Source organism: Spermophilus citellus (assembly GCF_964194105.1).
Source record: "Spermophilus citellus genome assembly, chromosome: 6".
NCBI lineage: Eukaryota > Metazoa > Chordata > Mammalia > Rodentia > Sciuridae > Spermophilus > Spermophilus citellus.
The window spans coordinates 37,875,854-37,895,864 of record NC_138187.1 but is presented as its reverse complement, the minus strand read 5'-3'; the positions used below and the strand labels follow the sequence as shown (position 1 = coordinate 37,895,864).

Here is a 20,011-nt window from a genome sequence, read left to right as displayed (position 1 = left end):
GGTACTCATGTTCTACCAGGAAGAAGTCGGTAAATAAGCAGGGCATCAGAGGGTGTCAGGTGTGGCGAAGAAAGTGAGATAGATTGCGTGATAGTGGCTGGGAGGTTATTTGAGAAAGTTGAAGGGGAAATCCGAGTAGGCCTGATTGACAAGAAGGGCCAGCTGGGTCTCACCAAGGTGGAGGGGAGTGAGGAGGGTTCCCAGGGGCAAGAACCTGCAGGAATTCTGAGGGGGGGGGAGGGCGTGTTTGGGGGATGCAGAGGTGGTGGTCATGCAGGGGAAGGACCAGGATGGAAGGCCATGCGCTTTAGCAAACTGAACAGTCACAGTCACACGCAGGCTTCCAGGATGCTGCAGTGAGCGTGGATGCGGGGCTAAGAGAAATGGAAGATCCCCGGAGCCTTTCAAGGAGGGGAGCACTGCCATCGATCCAAACAGAAGCTTCTCAAAAGAAGTACAAATGGCCAATAAGTCTGTGAAAAAATGCTGAACATCTTTTGCCATCAGGGAAATGCAAATCACCGCTACACTGAGATTCCATCTCACCCCCATCGGAATGGGGAGTGTCAGAAACAAAAGGAACAAATGCACAGGAGGATGGGGCCAGGAAGGGAGCCTCACTCACCGTTGGGAATGCAAATGAGTGGACAGTATGGAGGTTCCTCCAAAAAGACCAAAAATAGAGCTCCCCTGTGACCCAGCTGTACCAGCCCTGGGTACAGACCCGAAGGAGATGAAGTTACCAAAGCCATGCCTGCAGGCCGTGTTTATTGCAGTGTTATTCACAGTAGCCAGATTATGGAATCAGCCTCAGAGCTTCTCAGGAGATAAAGGAAATGGGTTTTATATTTTTAAGATTCCTCTGCAAGTGGGTGGAGGTTGGTCCCGTGAGACACAGTGGCAGAGATGCATTCAGCTGAAGGGGTCCACACCTGGGGCCCATGGTTGGCTAATGAAGACCTCATGCCCCCATTGTGTTTGGTCTTTGTTGACTGGAGAATTCTACCCTAAAAGAGAGGCAGTGTGGGGTTCATGTGTGTTTAATTGTTAATGACCCAAAAATGTGACCAGGGGCCACAGCAAGCCCACTCAAGCATGAGGGACCAGTCTGGGCGCTTTATTAAATCCTGCTGTACTAAAGCTGCTAGCAGCATCTGGCGAGCCGTGTGCCGGAGCTCGGGTTTCCATCACAGGACGGCTCTGTCTCAGGGCTGGCTGATTTCCTTTTGATTTTATTTGGGCAGAAGTAGGAAAGGTCCCTGGGGGCTGGATGTCTCACTTTTGTAATTTGTGACAGTGGAGAACAACTTGGAAGTTTGGACCCACACAGACCTGGGTTCCAGAGTCAACCTTACTTGCTATTAGTGTTGGTCTTGAATAGGTCAGCTGACCTCTCCAACTTCAGTGGACTCATGTGTAAAATCGAGGGAAAGTTGTGTGTGTCGAAGGGGAGTAGAGATTATCATATAGCAACGGGTGAATTCAATCTGTTGATAATTCTTTGGGCGTGTGTGGAGCACCTGCTGCATACCTGAGGTGGGAATCGGAAGTAGAACGCTCAAGGAGTACCCTGGAGGTGTGACTGTTTCTTAATGGAACTTGTGTTCTTGAGGGGGAAAGAGCCAACCCAAGGCTCCAGCCACACAGAGAGGGATGAGCTCCAATTCCAATGAGGGACGTGGAGAGAGCAGTGTGTGAGGGAGCAGCTAGTGATGGGAGGCACTCAGAACACTCTGCCCTGGAGCCCAAACCTTTCCAAGCCATGAGGACTTTTTCCATGACTCTCCTCTTTTCTTAGCTCCCTGGGTTTGTTTTAGGGACACCTGGTGCTTCACTCTTCCATCCCTAAATGCCCATGTCTAGAGGGGCAGCTGGAAGCAGAGCAGGGAATGTGCTTTTCCAAGGCCTGGGAGCCACCTGTTCCTGGGAGTGCCGTGCAAATCACATTCCATCACGAGGTCTCCAGGCCCAGGCAGGGAATGGTCAGCTGTCAGCAGCTGTCTTTTCTGATCTGCTGCCGAGGAGATTCCAAGCCTAGGAGAAGCCCACCATGCCCCTTGCCAGCAAGATCAACGCTGCTATCAGGAACTGAGGCAGACAGAAGGTCCCCTGCGGGGTGATTCCTTGAGCTGCAGTGGCTTGGATTTCCCCTCAAGGTGGTAGGTCACGCTGTCAGCCTATGGTCATGTGATGGGGAGGTTCCTAACTTCCAGCGGGTTGTTAACCTGCCCCATGGCAGAAACACACTGAAAAATCTCTACTTGCTGGGCATGGTGGCACACACCCCTAATCTCAGTGGCTGGGCGAGGCCGAAACTGCAGGATCACAACTTCAAGGCCAACCTCAGCAACTTAGCAAGACCGTAGGCAGCTTCTTGAGACCCTGTCTCAGAAGAGAAAGAAAAATCAAAGGCTGGAGATGAGATGTGGGTCAGTGGTAAAAGCACCAATGGGTTCAATCCCATTCAGTTAAGATAATAATAATAATCTCTGCTCTGAAAAAATCATGGCCTCATTGGTTGGTGGCTTTGTGACTACAGGGTAAAAGTCCTCCAGTCTCTCCAAGGAGGTCAGCTGCATGCTACAGGGCACTGTAACCTAAATCTTTGCACATGTTCCCAAACACGACAACAGGACAGAAAGAACTGGCCCTGACCCCAACTCTGGACAAGATTTCCAAGCTGGTGGGAACTGCAGCTTGTATATCCTATTCTCAGAATTGGTGTCACCTCATCCCGGGAACATGTGGGCCCTCCCTTCTGCAGGACAGCACCAGCTGAGGACGCACGCAGAGCAATGGAGCTCTGTTACCACCAAGCGCTCACTTGAGACCGCCCATCTCTGCCATCTGCTCAGTTCTTTAGCTGCAAGGCCTTCTGGTTCCGAATCCCAAAGAGGAGTAAAGTGGGAAGAGTATCACAAAGAAAGCTAAATGATGTCGCCCTTCTTTAGGAAGAACGTCTCCCTGGCCCCATTTTCAAAAACTGGCTGAGTCCCCAGCACTTCTAGAAAACAGCCTGGTGCAAGAAGCCTGCAGATCACACTCTCGTTCCAGGTCTGCTGGTGAATGACCCTGCAATTGTCAACAAATCATACCACCTTCGCGTGTGACTGCAGGTGACAGGCTGGTGCATGACCTCCTAATAGGATCCCAAAGCCATGTCTTGAACCATTGTTTCCTAAACTTGACGCACTCCAACGCTTTGTGGTGCCAGTATTACTTTAGAGTTAATGTTTTATTTAAATAGATACAGTTTTTACAACAAATATGAACTGATTCACAAGAAATTATTTCTACCTGGACACTTTCACTAGGCATCAATAATGGTTTCTCCTAAAAGTACACTGATTATTGTAACTAGATTGGCTACAATAAATAGATAGTTACAAGTGTTGGTAATAATGTATAGAAATCGGGACCTGCGTGCAGTGTTGGCCAGATGTAAAATTTTGCAGCCACTTTGGAAAACAGTTTAGTAGATCCTCAAAAAGTTACAGAGTTACTGTATGACCCCTGAGTTTTACTCATAGGTATATGCACAACAGGATTGAGAGCAAGTCCACAAAAATTTGTGCACAAATATTCATAGCATTATTATTCATAGTAGTCCAGTGATGGAGACAATTTGGATGTCCTCTAACTAAAGAATGGACAAAAAGTAACCCAGCATCCAATGGGATTTCATCCAGTCATCAGTGAAAAGAAGTGGATAAAGTAAGGTACAGCATGGATCAGCCTGAAAATATCAGGAAATGCTGAAAATATTATGAGAGAAGCCAGAAAGGAAGGGCCACATGTCACATTGTTTCATTTATGTGAAATGTGCACAGCCAGCAAATTTATAGTGACCGTGGAGATTAGTGGTTTCCAGGGGCTGAGAGGAGAGGGCACAGGGATGGATCATTTAATGGGTACAGGGTGATGGAAATGTTTTGGAGTTTGATAATGGCCAGAGTTATCCAACTTTGTGAATATATTTTTTAAAACTCTGAATTGCATACTTTGAAAGCATGGATTTTATAGACCACGAGTTATATCTCAACTCAGTGAAAACAAAGCAACACTATTAAATTCTCTGTGTCCCTCGTGCGTGGTGGAGGCTTTGCTGTGTCCGGCCAGTTCTTTCTCAGGAAATAACAGGAGGTTGGAGAGCATTAGAGAGGCCACGTCATAGACAGGAGTCACCAGCTGACTGTGCTTCGAGCTATCGGAACAACAGAATGAGCTTGCAGAGGGAATCACTTCCTGCAGCCTTCTGAAATCAGCCCTTCCACGGCAAGAGAAAGGAAACGTTTCCCATTTCACACTGGGAAGCACTCTTCTTTTGGCACTGGTGACTCTTAGATAGAATGAGGGTATTTTAGCAGGGGAAAATAGAACTCCCTAGAAACACGTTGCTTGCTATAGGGCCACCATGGGCCACATTGCTCTATTTAAATTTCAGCTAATGAGCATTAAATGGTATAAAGAATCCATTCCTAAGCGGCACTGGTGACATTTCCAGTGCTCAAGGGCTACCCATGGCTTGAGTCTACTGTCCCAGGCCGTGCAACACAGAGCAGTTCTTCATGGCTAAAACTCCTGTGGGTCAAGTCCAGGACATGGTGCTCATTATGGTGCCATGTTTGAGTCTTTGTCACCTCCTTTCCTCTCCCTCACTGCAGCAGACATGAATGATGGACACAATGATGACAATGATAAAATTAATAGCTAACATTTGCACTCGCTCCGAACCAGGCAGTGCACAAAGCATTTAATATGCATTATCTCAGTTTATCCTCACGACAATCCCAGGTTACTCCCAGGATCACCCCAGCTTTGTGAATGAGAAAAGTGAGCATCAGAGAAGTTATCCTCCAGTTCCGGTGAGTGGAGAAGCATGGATCCAAATCCAGGTCAGCGGACTCTGGCCACCTCGCTCTAGAAGTATTTTCTAGTACTTAGAGTTTCAGCCATGGCCTCTCTCCTGTCCCATCCCAGCCCCAGCCCGGGATGCAGAGTACCTCTTTCAAGATCTCTCAGCATTTTTCCTTTTAAAACTGTGACATAGTGACAATGTGTTTCCCAAATCAGTTTCAAGAAATGTCTCAAAATGAAAGATAAGAAGGGCTGGGATGTGGCTCAATGGTTAAGCACCCCTGGGCACAGTCCTCAGTACCAAAACCAAACAAGGAACAACAAAGCAGAGGATCTCCTGTGAGTCTGATATCGTCACCTCCCTCCACGTCTGTCTCCCAGCCAGGGACAGGGCCTGCAGATGATGTGGAGTGCAGTTGGTGTCCAAGCTTCCCATAGCACAGGAGCCATGGGTACAAGGACACCGGTCACAGGACTTAAGTGAATGGAGTGGCATCACCCCTATGTTCCTGCACCCTGCCTTGACGCTCTCACAGCTCGCTTTGGCGCTCTTCCCGTGTCAGTAGGTGGCTCTGTCACAGCGCACCTTGTTTTAGTTTTCTCGTGGTGCTGGGGTTGAACCCAGTCCCTCAAGCGTGCTGGGCTGGTGCTCCCCACGGGGCTACCCCATCAGTCTTCACAGACCGCGTGTCGTCTCCAGGCCCCACCACCCCGACTCCCTGTTAACCCTGTGGCTAGCACGAGGCACCTTCCACGTCTCTGCCTCTCCCAGTAGCTGCAGGTAAAGCCCTTGCACATCAGGGTCTGTGCACACAGGTGAGAGGAACTCGGGGCTCGGATCCTAGAGCTGGGTTTGCTGGTCCCCTGAGTGCCTATTTTCCGTTCTCATAGGTATGGCTGCCCTTTAGCAAATGGCTCTGCAGCTTTCCCTCCCTCCTCCCCACCAAGAGGGCACGGCACACCAGTCTCCTCACATCTGCGCTCAAACTGGACGTCATGAATCTTTGAAATGTTTGCCAATCTGCTGGGTGATAATTTCTTTTCCTTTCAGCTTCAGGGTCACTTACACCTCCCTCCACCTGCTCTGCTCGGGCTTCAGGGCTTCAGGCTGCTGACAGCCAAAGGCGTTCTGCCGGAGGCAAAATGAGGTCAAGGCCGAGAAGCAGATTTTCTTTCGGTGGGAGGGGGTGTTTCCTTGGGCGGATGGGGTCCGTGCAGTGAGCTTCATTGTTGGAAAGGTGAAGGGTCAGGCCCAGGGAGCTCCCTTCAGTGAGGCCACGTGCCTGGCCCCGGGTGCTCCAACCACTGATGGGTCTGTTGTGGTCAGTCACGGGTCAACACGTCCATCTAGTCATTCACTCATGGAGTACCTACTGGGCGTGGATTCAGTGCCCGGCAGAGGTCTGAGCAGCAGCCTTGGCACTGACCTGTGAGTCAAGGCCCCTCTTCCTAGGGGACTTAGGTCCTGTGGGCAGGTGGGGGTGGACCAGACTCCACATCCCAAGAGAGATAGGAAACAGGAAGCTGAGCCAGAGAGGGTGGTCAGGGAGGCCTCCTGAGCAGCTGAGGAGAGGACTGAATAGGGGCAGAGGAGTCCCACAGAGGGGCCAGGAGGATGGACAGCAGCCAGAGGAGGCCGAGGGGGATTCTCCTGATAAGAAGGGTGGGAGGAGGGACTTCCGGGGCAGGCAGGGCATGGAGTTTTATGCAGGTGTGCAGAGGGCAGGGGAGAAGGAGTTGAGCTGAGAAACGGCACAATCGGGTTTGTTCTGAGAACTCTTCTGAGTGATTAGCGTTAAAGTTCTGAAGCTCATGGTTTGCTTTGCTTTTTAAATAACCCAGATGCATTAAGGAAGAGTGAAGCTTCTCTTCTAACAGGCATCCTCCTGCATGTTCTGAGTGGTGGGGGAAGGGGTTCAGAGCCAGGCTCAGTGGGTTAGGGCCGTGGTGGCCTCTGCCCGAGGGCTGCCTGGGTCACAACGTCTCATCAGAGCATGGCCAGGTTGGTGCCATGGAGAGCCCAAGGCTTGGGCTCTCTGATTTTCTGTCCTCTTGGTGACTCCTGGGGGCCCCCTGCACAGGACCTTTTCCTATCTGTAGAAAACGTTCTGACTCAGGAATCCAGGCACCAGCTTTGCAATATATCACACCCCATGGATGAGATTGGCTCCAAATGGTATCATGGTCAGAGATGGGGAGGGCAGCCCTGGGCTCACAGTCTTGGGGCAACACCTCCGAGGGACAGGAGCATTTTGGTTGCTATGGACACACTCTGGAATACACCCCAGTGGTGCAGCCAGAAGGAGAGAAAACATCTCTGGGCTGATATCAGTCCTGTGGGTAAGAGACTCATCGTTTTTATGGCGAGCAGGAAAACTGGAGAAAAAACACTTCCGTGGATCAGCAGCACTGCCTGAGCAGAGTGTAATGGGCGGGTGTTCTGCAGAACAGAACCCTTTGGTGTTCCTCCTTCTCTCTGGCCACACCTCCGGCCCATCCAGAGCTCCTGATGGTCCCTGGTGGAGGGAATGAGGTCCAGTGCCTCCCTTGGCTACCCTGCTCTGCCCTGTCCACTGACCCTCTGTCTGCATGGTGCATTGGCCCAGGTTGCTAGACTCTCCCAGCCCGGCGTCTTGTTTCTGGGCCACTTTCCGTCCCGGCAGTGAATTCCTGCAGTCCTGATGTGGTGCTTTCCTCTTCCTGCCCTGGCCAGATGGCCTCAGAGAACAGGTACTCCAAGGTGCTGCTGTGGCCTAGTGACATTTTGTTTGGACCACTTTATTTGGAAAAGAACTTGGGAGAACCTTCCAGAACAGCCTCTCCTCCTATTTTCTCTGCTCTGTTCATGGAGAGAGATTTTCTCAGCCTACAGTCATCTCCCCTTGAATTTTTTTTTTTTTCCTGACAATCCCGGCAGCAGGATTCGGTGCTGTAGAGAGATGTATTTCATTTTTACTTTCACTGCCTCTGTCTTGATAGGGAGGCCTGCCTCCATTCGTTGGGGAGTCGCGTTGTCTTGCATGTGGGCTGGTACACAGTGCAGCCTGAGACCTCGACTCCAGCCAGCCTCGCCGAAGGAGAACATTTAACAGGCTGATCCTCGATAGATAATTTACAGGACTTCCACTCCTTATTGATTAACTTTCATAACTCACTCTAGAAAATAAATCATGTATCTGTTGTCATCACATTGGGTATGCACAAACTGTCCTGAGAGGGTTGATAAACCTTTGGAAGGTTGCATAGCCCAGTCGGCCTTGTCCCCACAGAAACCATGAGGGAGGAAGGGGACAGCCCTGCCACTCAAAGGGGCAGGTGGCAGCTGCACCAGAGCAAGTAATTGACAAATTATTTAATAAATAACGACAAATCTCTAATCAGCATCTACGCTTTTCCCAAGGAAAAGTCATGCTTTTCTGAAGTCCTACTGCACAGGAAGGGAATGGGCAGGGGGGCAGGTGGCACAGCAGCACTGACGTGACAAAGCCCAGAAAGTGAGAGGGGAGGTTGTGTGTGTACATAAGGTGACATAAGCAGGCACCAAGAGGTGGCTGAGCCTTCTGAGGACAGAACCTGAGACAGCCGCGTCCTGCTCTTCTGATTCTTTTGTTCCGAATGCTTACAATTTTTGATCCCCAAACCAAAATGTCTTTTTTTTTCTCTTTTTCTATTAGATGAAAACTGGATTAATTGTGATTTTGAGATGGGACATCTAGGGCTGGGCTTTGCTGCCCTTACTTGCCTTCTACCTTGCTTCACGCAGGAACAGCCAGCTCCAGCATGCTCAGCTGAGGTAGTGCAGGGACACGTGTGCTCATTAGATGCACAGGTGTGCCCCAGCCCCAGCCCTCCACGTGCATGCTGTGTGGCTTCAGCAGGGCTTGCAGCCTCTCTGGTCCTTGCCTCGCTTCCTAGTCCTGACTTCATGGGGGTGTTGTGAGAAGGAGATGAGCTGGCATTATATATAAAATGCCTATCAGGTAGCAATCACCCCATAGATGCCATTAATAGGCTGATCTTCGATAGATAATTTACAGGACTTCCACTCCTTATTGATTACCTTCATAACTCACTCCAGAAAACAAATTGTATATCTGTTGTCATCACACTGGACATGCACAAACCGTCCTGAGTTTGGAAGCATCCATCCCAGGGTGGGGCTCCTCTGTCCGGCCAGTGTCTGCCTTCTGTGTCCACAGCCCCTGATGTGTATTGTGCCTCTTCAACAGGGGTGTCGTGCTGACCCTCAGGTGCCGCTGCTCTGGGAGATCCTTTCATTTTTATGTCACATCATCTTTCTATGCTTGGGCCACCTGGCTTTCCCCCTCCAGACAGAATGCAGACTCAATCTAAGGGACAGAAAGACGGAGGGGACTGTCATTTCAATGCCCTATTATTTAATACACCACGTGTCTTCTGTGTCTTGGATGCCACCCACTGCACGGGGCTGCAGTGTGGACATGTGACAGTTAATGAAATACTGGCCCATTTTGTGAGCCCAGACTTCAGAGGTTGTGGGGTTAAGGAGGGCGTCAGAGAATGGTTAGAAGAGAGTCCCAATGTGATGTGTCAAACCTTGGCCAACAAACAGTAGCATCCTCCCGAAGACCAGAAACAGTGGACGGAGTGGTGGGCCGTGAACGCAAGTGTGTGTGTGTGGAGGGGAGAAGCCCTTTCAAATTCGTGGACCTCCTCACTCCACCCATCCTAGCTCTGACCTTCCTGGGATCAGAAAACCCAGGAAGACGAATCGTAGCCCAAAGACCAGGCGTGGCTGATGTGTAGGAAAGTGGGGTTGGGAGGACTCTCTGCAGGCTCCCACCAGGCGGAATCCGCTCCACGGTCTGTGTCCAGGTTCATTGTGAACTCCGATGATACTCCAGATGCCTTGCCTGGATGTGACGCTCCGGGCTTCCCCACTCCCCCCGAGTTGGAGCTCTTCACGTTCCCACTCTTCACGTTCCCACTCTTCTCCTGCTGCCACTAGGTAGGTGTCCACACCCCAGCCTAGCCTCCCAACCTCACCCGGTCACCTGGAAGCCTTCTAGGATGTATATACAGCCCGTCGGCTTCTCGGCTTATCCTCATCTGGGGACAGTCACATCCACTGGGCACCGATTCCTCCTGGCTCACTGCAAAGGCCACCCAGCCCCCAGCCCCTGTGAGGCTCCATTAGAAAGAATGACTGGAAACCAACCAAAGAAACCGTGGTTCGGAGGACATCTGCACACTGTCCCTCTGCTGGACCGTCTGGAGCCCTGGGAAGAAGTGTGCAGGCCCAGGACTGGGGAGACCGGCCCCCCTCACCTGCACACACACAACGGCTGCTTCAGCTTGTGCAGGTTCTGAGCTCCAAAGACCCTGCTGTGCTGTAGCCTGTTGGTGAGCAGTCTGCCTGTGGGTGCCACGGAGATGCCAGGCAGCACCGAGAGCAGCCTGCCACGGACTGGGAGGGCTTTGCATTAAGCAGATGTTAGCTCTTGGGGAAGATTAAAAGCATTTTGCATCAAAGAATGAGGCAGTGGCCCTTCCCCAAAGCACAAAAGAATGGCTTCCTGTGTTTCCCTGAGGCTGAGCCAGGTTAGATCAGGTGAGCCTCTGGGGGCAGGTGGTGCAGAGGAGAGCACCTGCTGCCAGCCTGCTTGTACTCTGAAAGCCAACCAAAGCAGCCCAAGCCCACAGGACCCTCCTTCACACACCAAATGGGAGTGGGAGCCAGAGGGAAGGAGCCCTGAATTTGATGGTGCTGAGATCTGGCCCGAGGAAGTGTGAGAATACCAGGAAACTCGAGAGGTGCTTGTGAAAATAGAAGATAGATACAAGCTAAACTGGAAGGCCATTTGTGTTTGTGTGTGTGTGTTAGTGCCTACGTGTGTGTTACAACATGTAAGTGAACGGGCTGCATGTGGGTGTTAGATGCAGCCGGAATTAATTCCTAAGTCAGCTCTGCTGTGGAACATGGCCCAGTCCCTTGGCCTCTCTGAACCTTAGTTTTCTAATGGACAGAAAAATGGTGAAGACCCACATGGAGCGTTTCCTGAGACTTTAGCACACGCCCTGTAAGTCTTCCAGCCTGAGGCCTGACAGAGTCGAGGTCAGTGGATATGTTGATGGCCAAGGTTTGCTGCCAGCTGTGCCTGCCACTGTGGCTATTTTTATTATCAGAGTCTCTGGCAGAGACAGAAGCCCAGAGTAGATTGTGGTCAGCCTCTATCCTTATTTTGTGGGGCCCGGTCTCCTGGTCTGCTCTGCCACAGGAGGACACTTTCAAATGAATAGGTGGAGCCCTGGAGAAACCCACCTCCAAACTAACCAGTGTCCGATTGCGGAACCTCCCTGGGTGAAACACGCCCAGGTCATTCCAAATTCGGGGCTCCTTCCCTCTGGCCCCCACCTCCATTTGGTGTGTGAAGGAGGGTCCCGTGGGCTTGGGCTGCTTTGGTCGGCTTTCAAAGTACCAGCAGGCCGGCTCAAGTCTTACCACGAGTCTCGCCCTGAGCAGCCAGTGAAATGACACAGGGCTTCAGTACGTGATCCGCGGTCACCTCTGCACCTAGTGAAAAAATAAAGTCCGGGGGCTTTTTTAGGTTGCTGAGCTGGGCCAAGTGAGTGGCCTGGGATGGGTGTCTGGCTTTTAAGGCAGCAGGCTGAGCAGGTGGAAAAGGTCACCATGAGTTCATGGAGCCTCACATGCCCCGAGATTTAAAGCCATCTGACCCTTCTTGCTGGTACCCTTTTAAGTTGTTTCCTTGGAGGACGAAACCGTTTTGCTTAAGGCTAAGTACACTTTGTGAAGTATTTAGTGACACCTCTGCAGAAGTTTGAGTAGTTGGACTTTGGTTTCAGGCGTCCAAATAAGCACCCGAGTCCCGCCGTGTCCTTGCTTTTATTATCTGTGTGTGTGGGGGGGTGGGGGATGTGGGGGGTGCTGGCACATGTCGGTTCTGGGTTTCATTGTTGACACTTCAGCAATGAGTGGGAGGAGGCATCTGGCCTTCCTGGTGGCTCCTGGCAGGAAAAGAGGACATTTGAGGGGAAATATTTTTAAACAGAAAGCCAGCCCAAGAGCATCTTGGTAGGTGTGAGGGCAAAGTGAACAGCCGGTCAGCTTTGGGACCCCCCCAGGTCCCAGTAAAACCCACATCGTTTCTAGGCAACATCCTGAGCATCAGGTCTGTCTTCGGCTGCCAGATAGTGACGGTGGGGCACTGGAGTCCCCCACAGCTTGTGTGTGAGGAGCCTGTTCCACCAGGGCCTGGGGGCAGCAGGGCCAGCAACCCCCCCATTCTCTGTGCACTTGGCTGCCAGGAAAGAATGAACCCTTTTAAGTAGGAGAGACCTGTTTATCTTGCAATTAGTATGGAGAAAGGGCCTTGGAATTAAATGTAGGTTATTGAATTTGACCTTTTTAATAGAAATAAAATTGACTACATCATGGTGCTAATTCATAGATCTTGAGAGGCCAGTTTTTTTTTCATTTTAGTTGGCCATTCTTAGTAGCATCGGCTTGGCTTTCTGGATTTCCTGCAGTAGGAATCCACTTTGGCTGTCCCTGGCACTGGGGTGCACTTATTAGGGGGACACTGAGTAGCCCGCGTGGTGTCGGGAAGGGGCTGGGACCCAGGAGAGGTACCAGGAAGAGAATGAACCACCGGAGGCTGGCTCAGGAAGAAACACTCTGGCTTCTGTCTAAAGCGCCCCCCAGAAGTTCCCCTGTGACTGTGCCTCTGGTTAAAAGGCAGAGAGCCCTGAAGCAGGAGCGCTTGGTGGCCCCACTCTGTTGAAGAACCTGCAGGAACATTTCAAGTTCCAATAGGGGGTGCCATACTTGTTTTCTCATAAGACAGGAGGCCAGGCCATTCCTGTAGAAGATATTGAGAGGCTATTGGGCAGGAGTATTCCAGAATGAGCCTTTTAGATTCCACACGTTCTGACTGTTAACATATCAGAGCACAGCTGCAGGGACCAGAATGACTCTTGTAGAGGCATCTCTGTATCTATCAGATGTTTTGTTATCTATCTACCCGTCTGTCTGTGTGTGTCTCTCTCTCCCTCCTGTGCAGGACGTGTCCAGTCTCAGAACTGACAATGTGGCAAGGCCAGTATCATGAGCATGAGGGACTTGGCCCCTCTTTGTAATCATAAACATCTTTGTGTGACAGAGATGTCACCAGAAACCACAGGATCAAGTGACACACTCCACAGGGTAACAGATTCATGAAGGACCTTGCGAGAAAGAATGCAGAGTGCATCCAAGACCCAGAGCCTAATCCAGTCTCACACAGAGTTGTGGCTAAGCAGGGCAAGAGACACCAGCCATTATTAATGCTGAATTGTTGCAGTAAAATCCTCAGCAGAGGACAACTTTTCTTACAGGTGACATTTGCCAAGGAGTGGAGACATTTATGATTGTCACCACTGAATGGGGGGGATGGGGGAGTGACGACTGGTGGTGAATGGGTAGAGGCCAGGGTTGCTGCTTCGCATGCTACAATACACAAGCCAACTGCTGCAGCCAGGAGTTACTGCACCGGAAACATCCGGCCAGCAGACACTGAGAACCCAGTGTCAGAGCTGGGATACCCAGGGAGTCAGAACTGCCAAGTGGAGACCTCGGAGCATCCATGTAGATCTCATGTAATTGCAGCCAGGGTTGCTGAGACTCAGGGAGAAATTAGGCCCCTAAGACTCTCCTTCTGTGTGTCCTTTCTTTGGGTCAGTTTCCACAAAGTGCCTTGAAACCAGGCTTCCCAAGAGCTGCTGGCCTCTGGGCTTCGGGGTCAGGGGAGAGGCAAGCTTTTCCCCTGGGTCCTGTCAGAAACTCCCACGGCAGGTTTTGATGGGCCGGGCCTAGCTCAGGTGCTCACCTCAGAACCAATCAGCTGTGGCCTGCAGGCAGGGCTGGGTCCTGAGGCTCAGCCATGGACCCCAGGCCCTGGGCGGGTGCATGGAGGCCTTCTCTTGGGAAACTGGGGTTCTGTGGAGCCAGGCAGCCTCCCGAGATGGTGTCTGCTTCCATCGCTTGCTCTCTTATTGCCAGGGCATTTGTAAATCTGACGTTGTTTTCAGCAGAGCCATGTCGGAGAATGTCACTTAGACAGTGCCAGATTGCTGAGCACCTTGGCTGAACATCACGAAGCCCAGGCACCTGCAGAGGAAGGGGAGGCTGTGCATGATTCCAGGGAAGCGGGGCCCTGACATTTATGGTGAGAATGCTGAACTCCATTGGGCCTTGAAAAATCATCCGGCCCAGCCTTCTGCCTCCAGCCTGGAGAATTTGTAAGCCCTGCAGGACAGACGGGCTCTGCAGCAGCTTCCACAGCTTGACCCTCCCACCGGCCCTGGCCACAGAGGCTGCCTCGGTCAGCCTGGGTCCTGTTTGATATGTTTATGCAGCGCATTTGAAACTCGGGTCAGTCTCTCCGATGATATCGATAGTTCCCTCTCTCTCTCTCTCTCTCTCTTTTTTCTTTCCACTTAGATGAAATTTGTCAAGCCTGCATTGTGCTAAGCCCTATTAAAATGGTGCCAGAGACCCGATTATGGCAGCTACAAAGGCATTGGAGAGTAAGCACAGAAAAACACATAAAGGGATTAAAGATCAAAAATGGGATTCTCGTGAAAGTACTTTAGGAGACACCAGGCAGGGAGACATGAAAGAATTAGAATAGCAAGAACAAAGCCACATAGAGTTTTCTGGATGTCCTTACTTCTCACCCCCCATAATCATTTAATTTTGAGCATGTTTACTCTTTTAAAAACAAAACGGAATGATCGATTGTACCGCTGTCAGGTGGAGGTGTCTATAATGGCTGGTGTGGAAAGAACTGCACTTGGGCCTCTGGCTGGTCCCCTCTCCCCACGTCCCCTTGTATGGCACTGGTGAATCACGAATCCCTGCCTGTGAGTGCCCTCACTGAGTCCACAGTGATGCTCTTGGGCTGGGTTACAGCTACCTCCTGGGGTGTGGGTGAGGCCCCAGCCCCCATTTTATGGTTTCTAGAGATGAGGCCAGAAATCACAAGGTGCTCCTTGGGGATCTGCTGTGTTGAGATAAGGAGCTGCTGTTCAGTTTGGAGTCAGCACATCTTGGCCCTGAAGTCTTGTCACATCAGGGCTGTGCAGAAGCCGGTGTGAATGTGTCTTTCTGGAGAGTTTTCTTCTGGTTTCCCTCCTTCTGATGGATTCTCTTGTAAACCCTTATTCAAATGTTTGATTTGCCCTCAGTTGCTTACAACAAAAATACCCGTGTGAGCTTGTTGGAGAAGTGGTGCGTCCCCACCTATGTTACATTGCAACTATCTTTCCAGGTTTGTGTCACAGAGTTAGAGACTACTGCAAGCTGATTAGATTCCCTTCTCCAGCGCCAGACTTGGAGCCGCACACCCTTCCATATAATTACACCAGTCACTATAATAGGAACTGTAAAAAATAAATACAGAAGTGTCCCCTCACACATCCTGTCTGAAGAGGTTATCTTTCACTCATCAGCATGCCATAGATGGACTCTGGGCTACCAGGTTTCCTGATTTCAAAAGAAATAAAGATCCAGATTTTTATGAGGATATTCATCATGAATTTGCACACACACCCATGCACACATACAACTAAACTCATCATTAGCCCAAGGGTCCTCAGTAAAGAGAGAAAGAAGAATGTCCCTACATTTTTCCCAAGTTTGTGCTTGAGATTCCATCATGTTTCTTTGCTATTTGTCTTAAGAAGACCTGTTTTCGCCGTTTAAGCATTGCTGGGAAACCAGCATCATCTGTCAAGAGTCTTTATAGACTTGAAAAGGTTCTGTGAAGGTGTCAAGACACCATTAGTTTTAATTCAATTTTAAAAAATATAAAGCAGATGTCCTAGCACAGTTCAGGGAATTGATGGTGAGAAGAGAGAGCTGGACAGGGATCCTGAGATTAATTCAACAAAGGAAGACTGTCTGAGACCTGGGATCCCCACCCCATCTCAACTGCATGAGAGGAGTAGAGAATATTTCTTCCAATGCAAAGGACCTGGACTGAGGAGGAAGAGCTACCCGTGCAGCCGTCCATCGCCTGTTTTACAGAACTGCCCTAGGTTCTCACCTCTGGCCAGCATGCCCCAACGCACGTGAGCAGGAAACGATGGCATGGCCTTTGTGGAAATCTGCAGCTGGGCTGTTCAGTGTGGCAACCAAGAGCCATATGTGACTATTTAAATCAATTGAGATTAAATAAAATAAAGGACTTAGTTCCCTGGGTGCACTGGGCGTGTTTCAGATGCTCAGCAGTCTCACCTGACTGCTGTCACCATGTTGGACCAAGCAGATGTGGCATGTCCCCTTCGTGGCAGTTGGGCCTCTTGGACAGCCCTGGTTGAGGACGGTACCAAGATAGAGGGAGAAGATGATTTGGGGGGCTCAAGGGTGGTCTCCCTCTCAGAGCAGTAGGGGAAGCAGGGATGGTCAACCAGGCCTGGGTCCAGATCTGGACTCTATCACCAGATTGTTCAACTGCTCTGCCTGGGCTGCCCTCGCGATGGTACCCACAGCGACATTTCATCACTCCTGTGGGATTCCAGCAGCAGGGCTGGGGAGCATTGTGGTTGGATCTGAGTTCCCATTCTGCCTCTGATGACCTCATTGGGCTCCTTCTGGCTGAGTTCTGTCATCTTTATCAAATGGGGCTATGAACTACTTTAAGGAGATTGGGGGGGGGAGATAAAATGAGCCCGTGTATAAGTCATGCGGAGCCCAGATCCTTGGTGCCCAGTCGCTGTGCAAGTCATGGGAATGTCGGATAGGCTGGGTTCCCTCCCTCCCAAAGGATGACTTTCTCCTGGAAGCGTCCACTTAGCCGGAGAGGTGAGAGCAGGTCGCGGTACGGTTGGCAGCTGTCTCTGCCAGTGACTTGCTGTGTGATTTTACAGTCTGGAAACTTCTTTACCTGAGACTCAGATGTGCTGAAGAGCAAGTGGGAGAACCGAACATGGAGCGAGCGGCACTCACAGGAAGCTCTCAATAATAGCCACATGGCCATACCACAATCCCTGGCCAGTCATGATAATCACGGAGGACTCCTCTGCTCTGCTGCCGAGGAGGAAACCAGCCTTGTTGGGACACATGTCACCAGGAAGCTGCAAGAGGAATCAGACAGGAAGTTGGAGGCTTCCACAGCTCAGCCCTGAACGGGGGAGCTATGTGCATCCAAACCCTCAGTGAGCAGAGCAGCAGATGACATCTATGCCATCTCACGGCCACCAGCCCAACGGCAAAGGCAAACACCCAAACACAGAAAGCCAGGGGCTGGGCAGGCCTGGCGGAGGAAGCCCGGGCCCCCTCTTGCCAGCCTCCTCGGGCTTTTCTGCAAAGTGGAGACCCGAGCGGGAGGCACAGGCGGACAGATGGTGTCCCGCAGAGTCTCCCTGCAGCACCTTCATCTCTCCTCTCACTATTAATTCATCTGTTTGGATGGATACGTTCACGCACGGAACCAAGATGAATAATAATGAGGTTTTTAATAACGCCCTGCATTTGCATTCCTAGTTACTCGTTACATGGTTCCAGCTGATTAAAATGAATCATTTACATAATTAACATATGGTTATAGTGTTGGCTTTAATATGCTGATTATCTCAATACTTTTGTCTGGAGTCAATTGGATTCTAACTGTAACAATTGTTTGAAGTGAGACTAGTTTATTCCTCAGAGGACTGAGGGGATGTTTGCCACGGTGCCTGATTAGCAGGAGCACAACAAGTTTGTCCTGTCCCTGTGTAGTGGTTGGAAAAGGAGTAAATAACAATAATAATGCCCATTACCATCACAGCTCCCATCCATCAGATGGCAGGTGCCGTTACTCGCGTCATCCCAGATTCTCGCAGCCACCCTACAGAGTGGGGAGTGTCATCCCCACTGGACAGAACTGGGAACTGAGGCTCAGAAAGATTCAGAGCCTCACTCCCAGACAAGACGCTGTTAGGTTCAGAGTTGGGACCTCTCCTTGGACTTCCTCCTCCTGGAATCCATACTTTTTAATTACTCCATGTCCCCATTTCTCAACCTCAGCATCGTTGACATTTCCAACCTCCTGCTCTTGACCCCAACCTGGAAATGATTTGTTGTTGAGGCACTGCCCTGTGCAGTAGAGGACAGTGAGCAGCACCCCAGCCTCTGCCCCCTAGATGTCAGTACACCTCCTCCCGAATTTCTGACAAACCCAGCATGTCCAGACGTGGCCTCGTGTCCTCTGAGGTGTCAGGGAGGGCTGCTGAGAGGTCCTCCTCCAAGTTTCTTTCCTTCATTCTTAACATGAAGTCAGCATACTAACAAGCAAACATGTGGTCCACCCGTGCTGAGCACATGGTTGTGGTGATAGCTGTGACCAGATGGAGGCATTTGGAGGTAAAAAATTGTATTGTGTGTCACTCCAGCTCCTGATTCCAAGTTCTCCCTTTCTCTCTGCTGGCACCCCTGGACTTCTCAAGGTCATCTGTTCTGTCAGTGCTGTGCCCAGCCTTCTCTAAGGGCTCGCGTGCTGTTTTTGGATGCACGGCTTCGTGGGCTGTGTAGCCGTTCCAGGCTGCCATTTTCTCATTAGCAGACCGTAGGCCTGGGTGCCGTCAGCTCTGATCTGATCATCTTGCTGGTTTACATTGAATTTGAAAGGGACCCATCAAAGAGTGGCCAATTTTCTGTTGAGGTACCCGAGCACCCGGACTGTGAGTGCTTTCTGAACATTCATGCATATTTGAAAGGCGTTTTGGTTAATTGAAGGACTGTTATCCACAATTAGTCCCTGGTAGGCATGATGAATCGCAAAGAATGCTGACTTTTGTGCATCAAGTGCTTGAGGTCAAAAAGAAGCGGGGAGGCTGGCGGCTGGGCAGTGGTGAGGGGAAGGCTAATGCATGGCGACCCCAGAAGTGAACCCCAAAAGAGGACCCTCCACCTTGGCAGGATAAGTATTTTACTGGAAGAGATCTGTTTTCAACTCACCTGTAATTCACTCTCCTTCAAACACCTTTGGAGCTATGTGGGGTTCTAGAAGCCTCTTGGTGTCTCCTGGATGCCAGGCCTGCCTGGTTCCTTCCTCCACTTATTCCTGTGTTCTCTCTTGCAACATCCTCCCTGTGTTTCCTGTTTCCAGTCTCTAGTTTAAGTTCTACAACCTTCTCTGCTGTTCTGCTACATGAAAAATAATTGAGGTGGTTTTCTCCCCCACAGGTTACAAATTTGGTCAATTAAAAACAACACTGTTAAACAGCAGTATCATTTGACAGCGAACAACCAATCTGGAATGACATGATCATATGTATCATTAAGGTAAGGAGATTTTCAACTTTATTCAGTTTTTTCACAAATGCACTGTGCTGTGCTCTTCACAAGCACATAACACATGTGCTCTCGAATGATACATATTTAAAAATGACAGAAAACATGTCAAGGTAAGTTAAATACTAGCAGCTCAATAGTCACAATATTGATGATTGAACATCAAATAAAAACTATATTTATAAGACTATGGGATAATACTACTGAGGTATAAAAGTAATAGATAAAAAGATTAAAATCTTGAGAGAAATATTTATGTGCACAAACATGTTATAACACTAATCACAAAACCAATAAGAAACAACAATTTTCTGAACAACATCTACCTCAAAACTATTTAAAATAACCATAGTTCAAAATAAACAACATTTATCATATGTACTAAAACTGTGACAATCCTGTAAATAAATTATCTCCGTGCTTAGTATCCTTAAGGGATAAGTGACCCAAGATGAATTAAAAGGAGAGGTAAAAAAAGAATTTACAGGAGGAGAGAGAGATTCATGGCTAAAGGATATTAACTTTAGACCAAGATCAACCATTCATCAAAGCTGACATGTGGGCCCAATTGCTGTGGGTTAAGGATTTTTACACATCCTGAGTGATAAACTGTTCTCTCTCAGGTCTGGCTGAGCAGCCTCAGAGCACCCAGCACACCTCTAGGGGGTCATCTGTGTGGTTGGGGTTTGAGACCATGAAGCTGACTTGGAGGTTCAGGTTGTTTCACCATCTGCAGAGGGTGGCGGTGGGTGGAGGTGGACAGGACAGGATCAAGAAGTTAGGTCCTCGAGCATCCTGAATAGATAATCACTGACTCTGTCATCAATCCAGGGATGCAGA

General features: G+C 50.0%; 1 protein-coding gene and 1 long non-coding RNA gene across 3 annotated transcripts in view; one reads left to right on the top strand and one right to left on the bottom strand.

Moving 5' to 3' along the window:
- ZNF12 (zinc finger protein 12) overlaps positions 1-20,011 on the bottom strand; it is a 1,264,586-nt gene that overhangs the window by 616,224 nt on the left and 628,351 nt on the right. The window lies entirely within an intron of this gene.
- The window catches only part of LOC308652359, a 475,946-nt gene that overhangs the window by 448,585 nt on the left and 7,350 nt on the right, over positions 1-20,011 (top strand). Inside the window, exon 2 of the long non-coding RNA XR_014022771.1 lies at positions 19,064-19,162. This is a non-coding gene — a long non-coding RNA (uncharacterized lncRNA). The remainder of the gene's footprint in view (positions 1-19,063; positions 19,163-20,011) is intronic.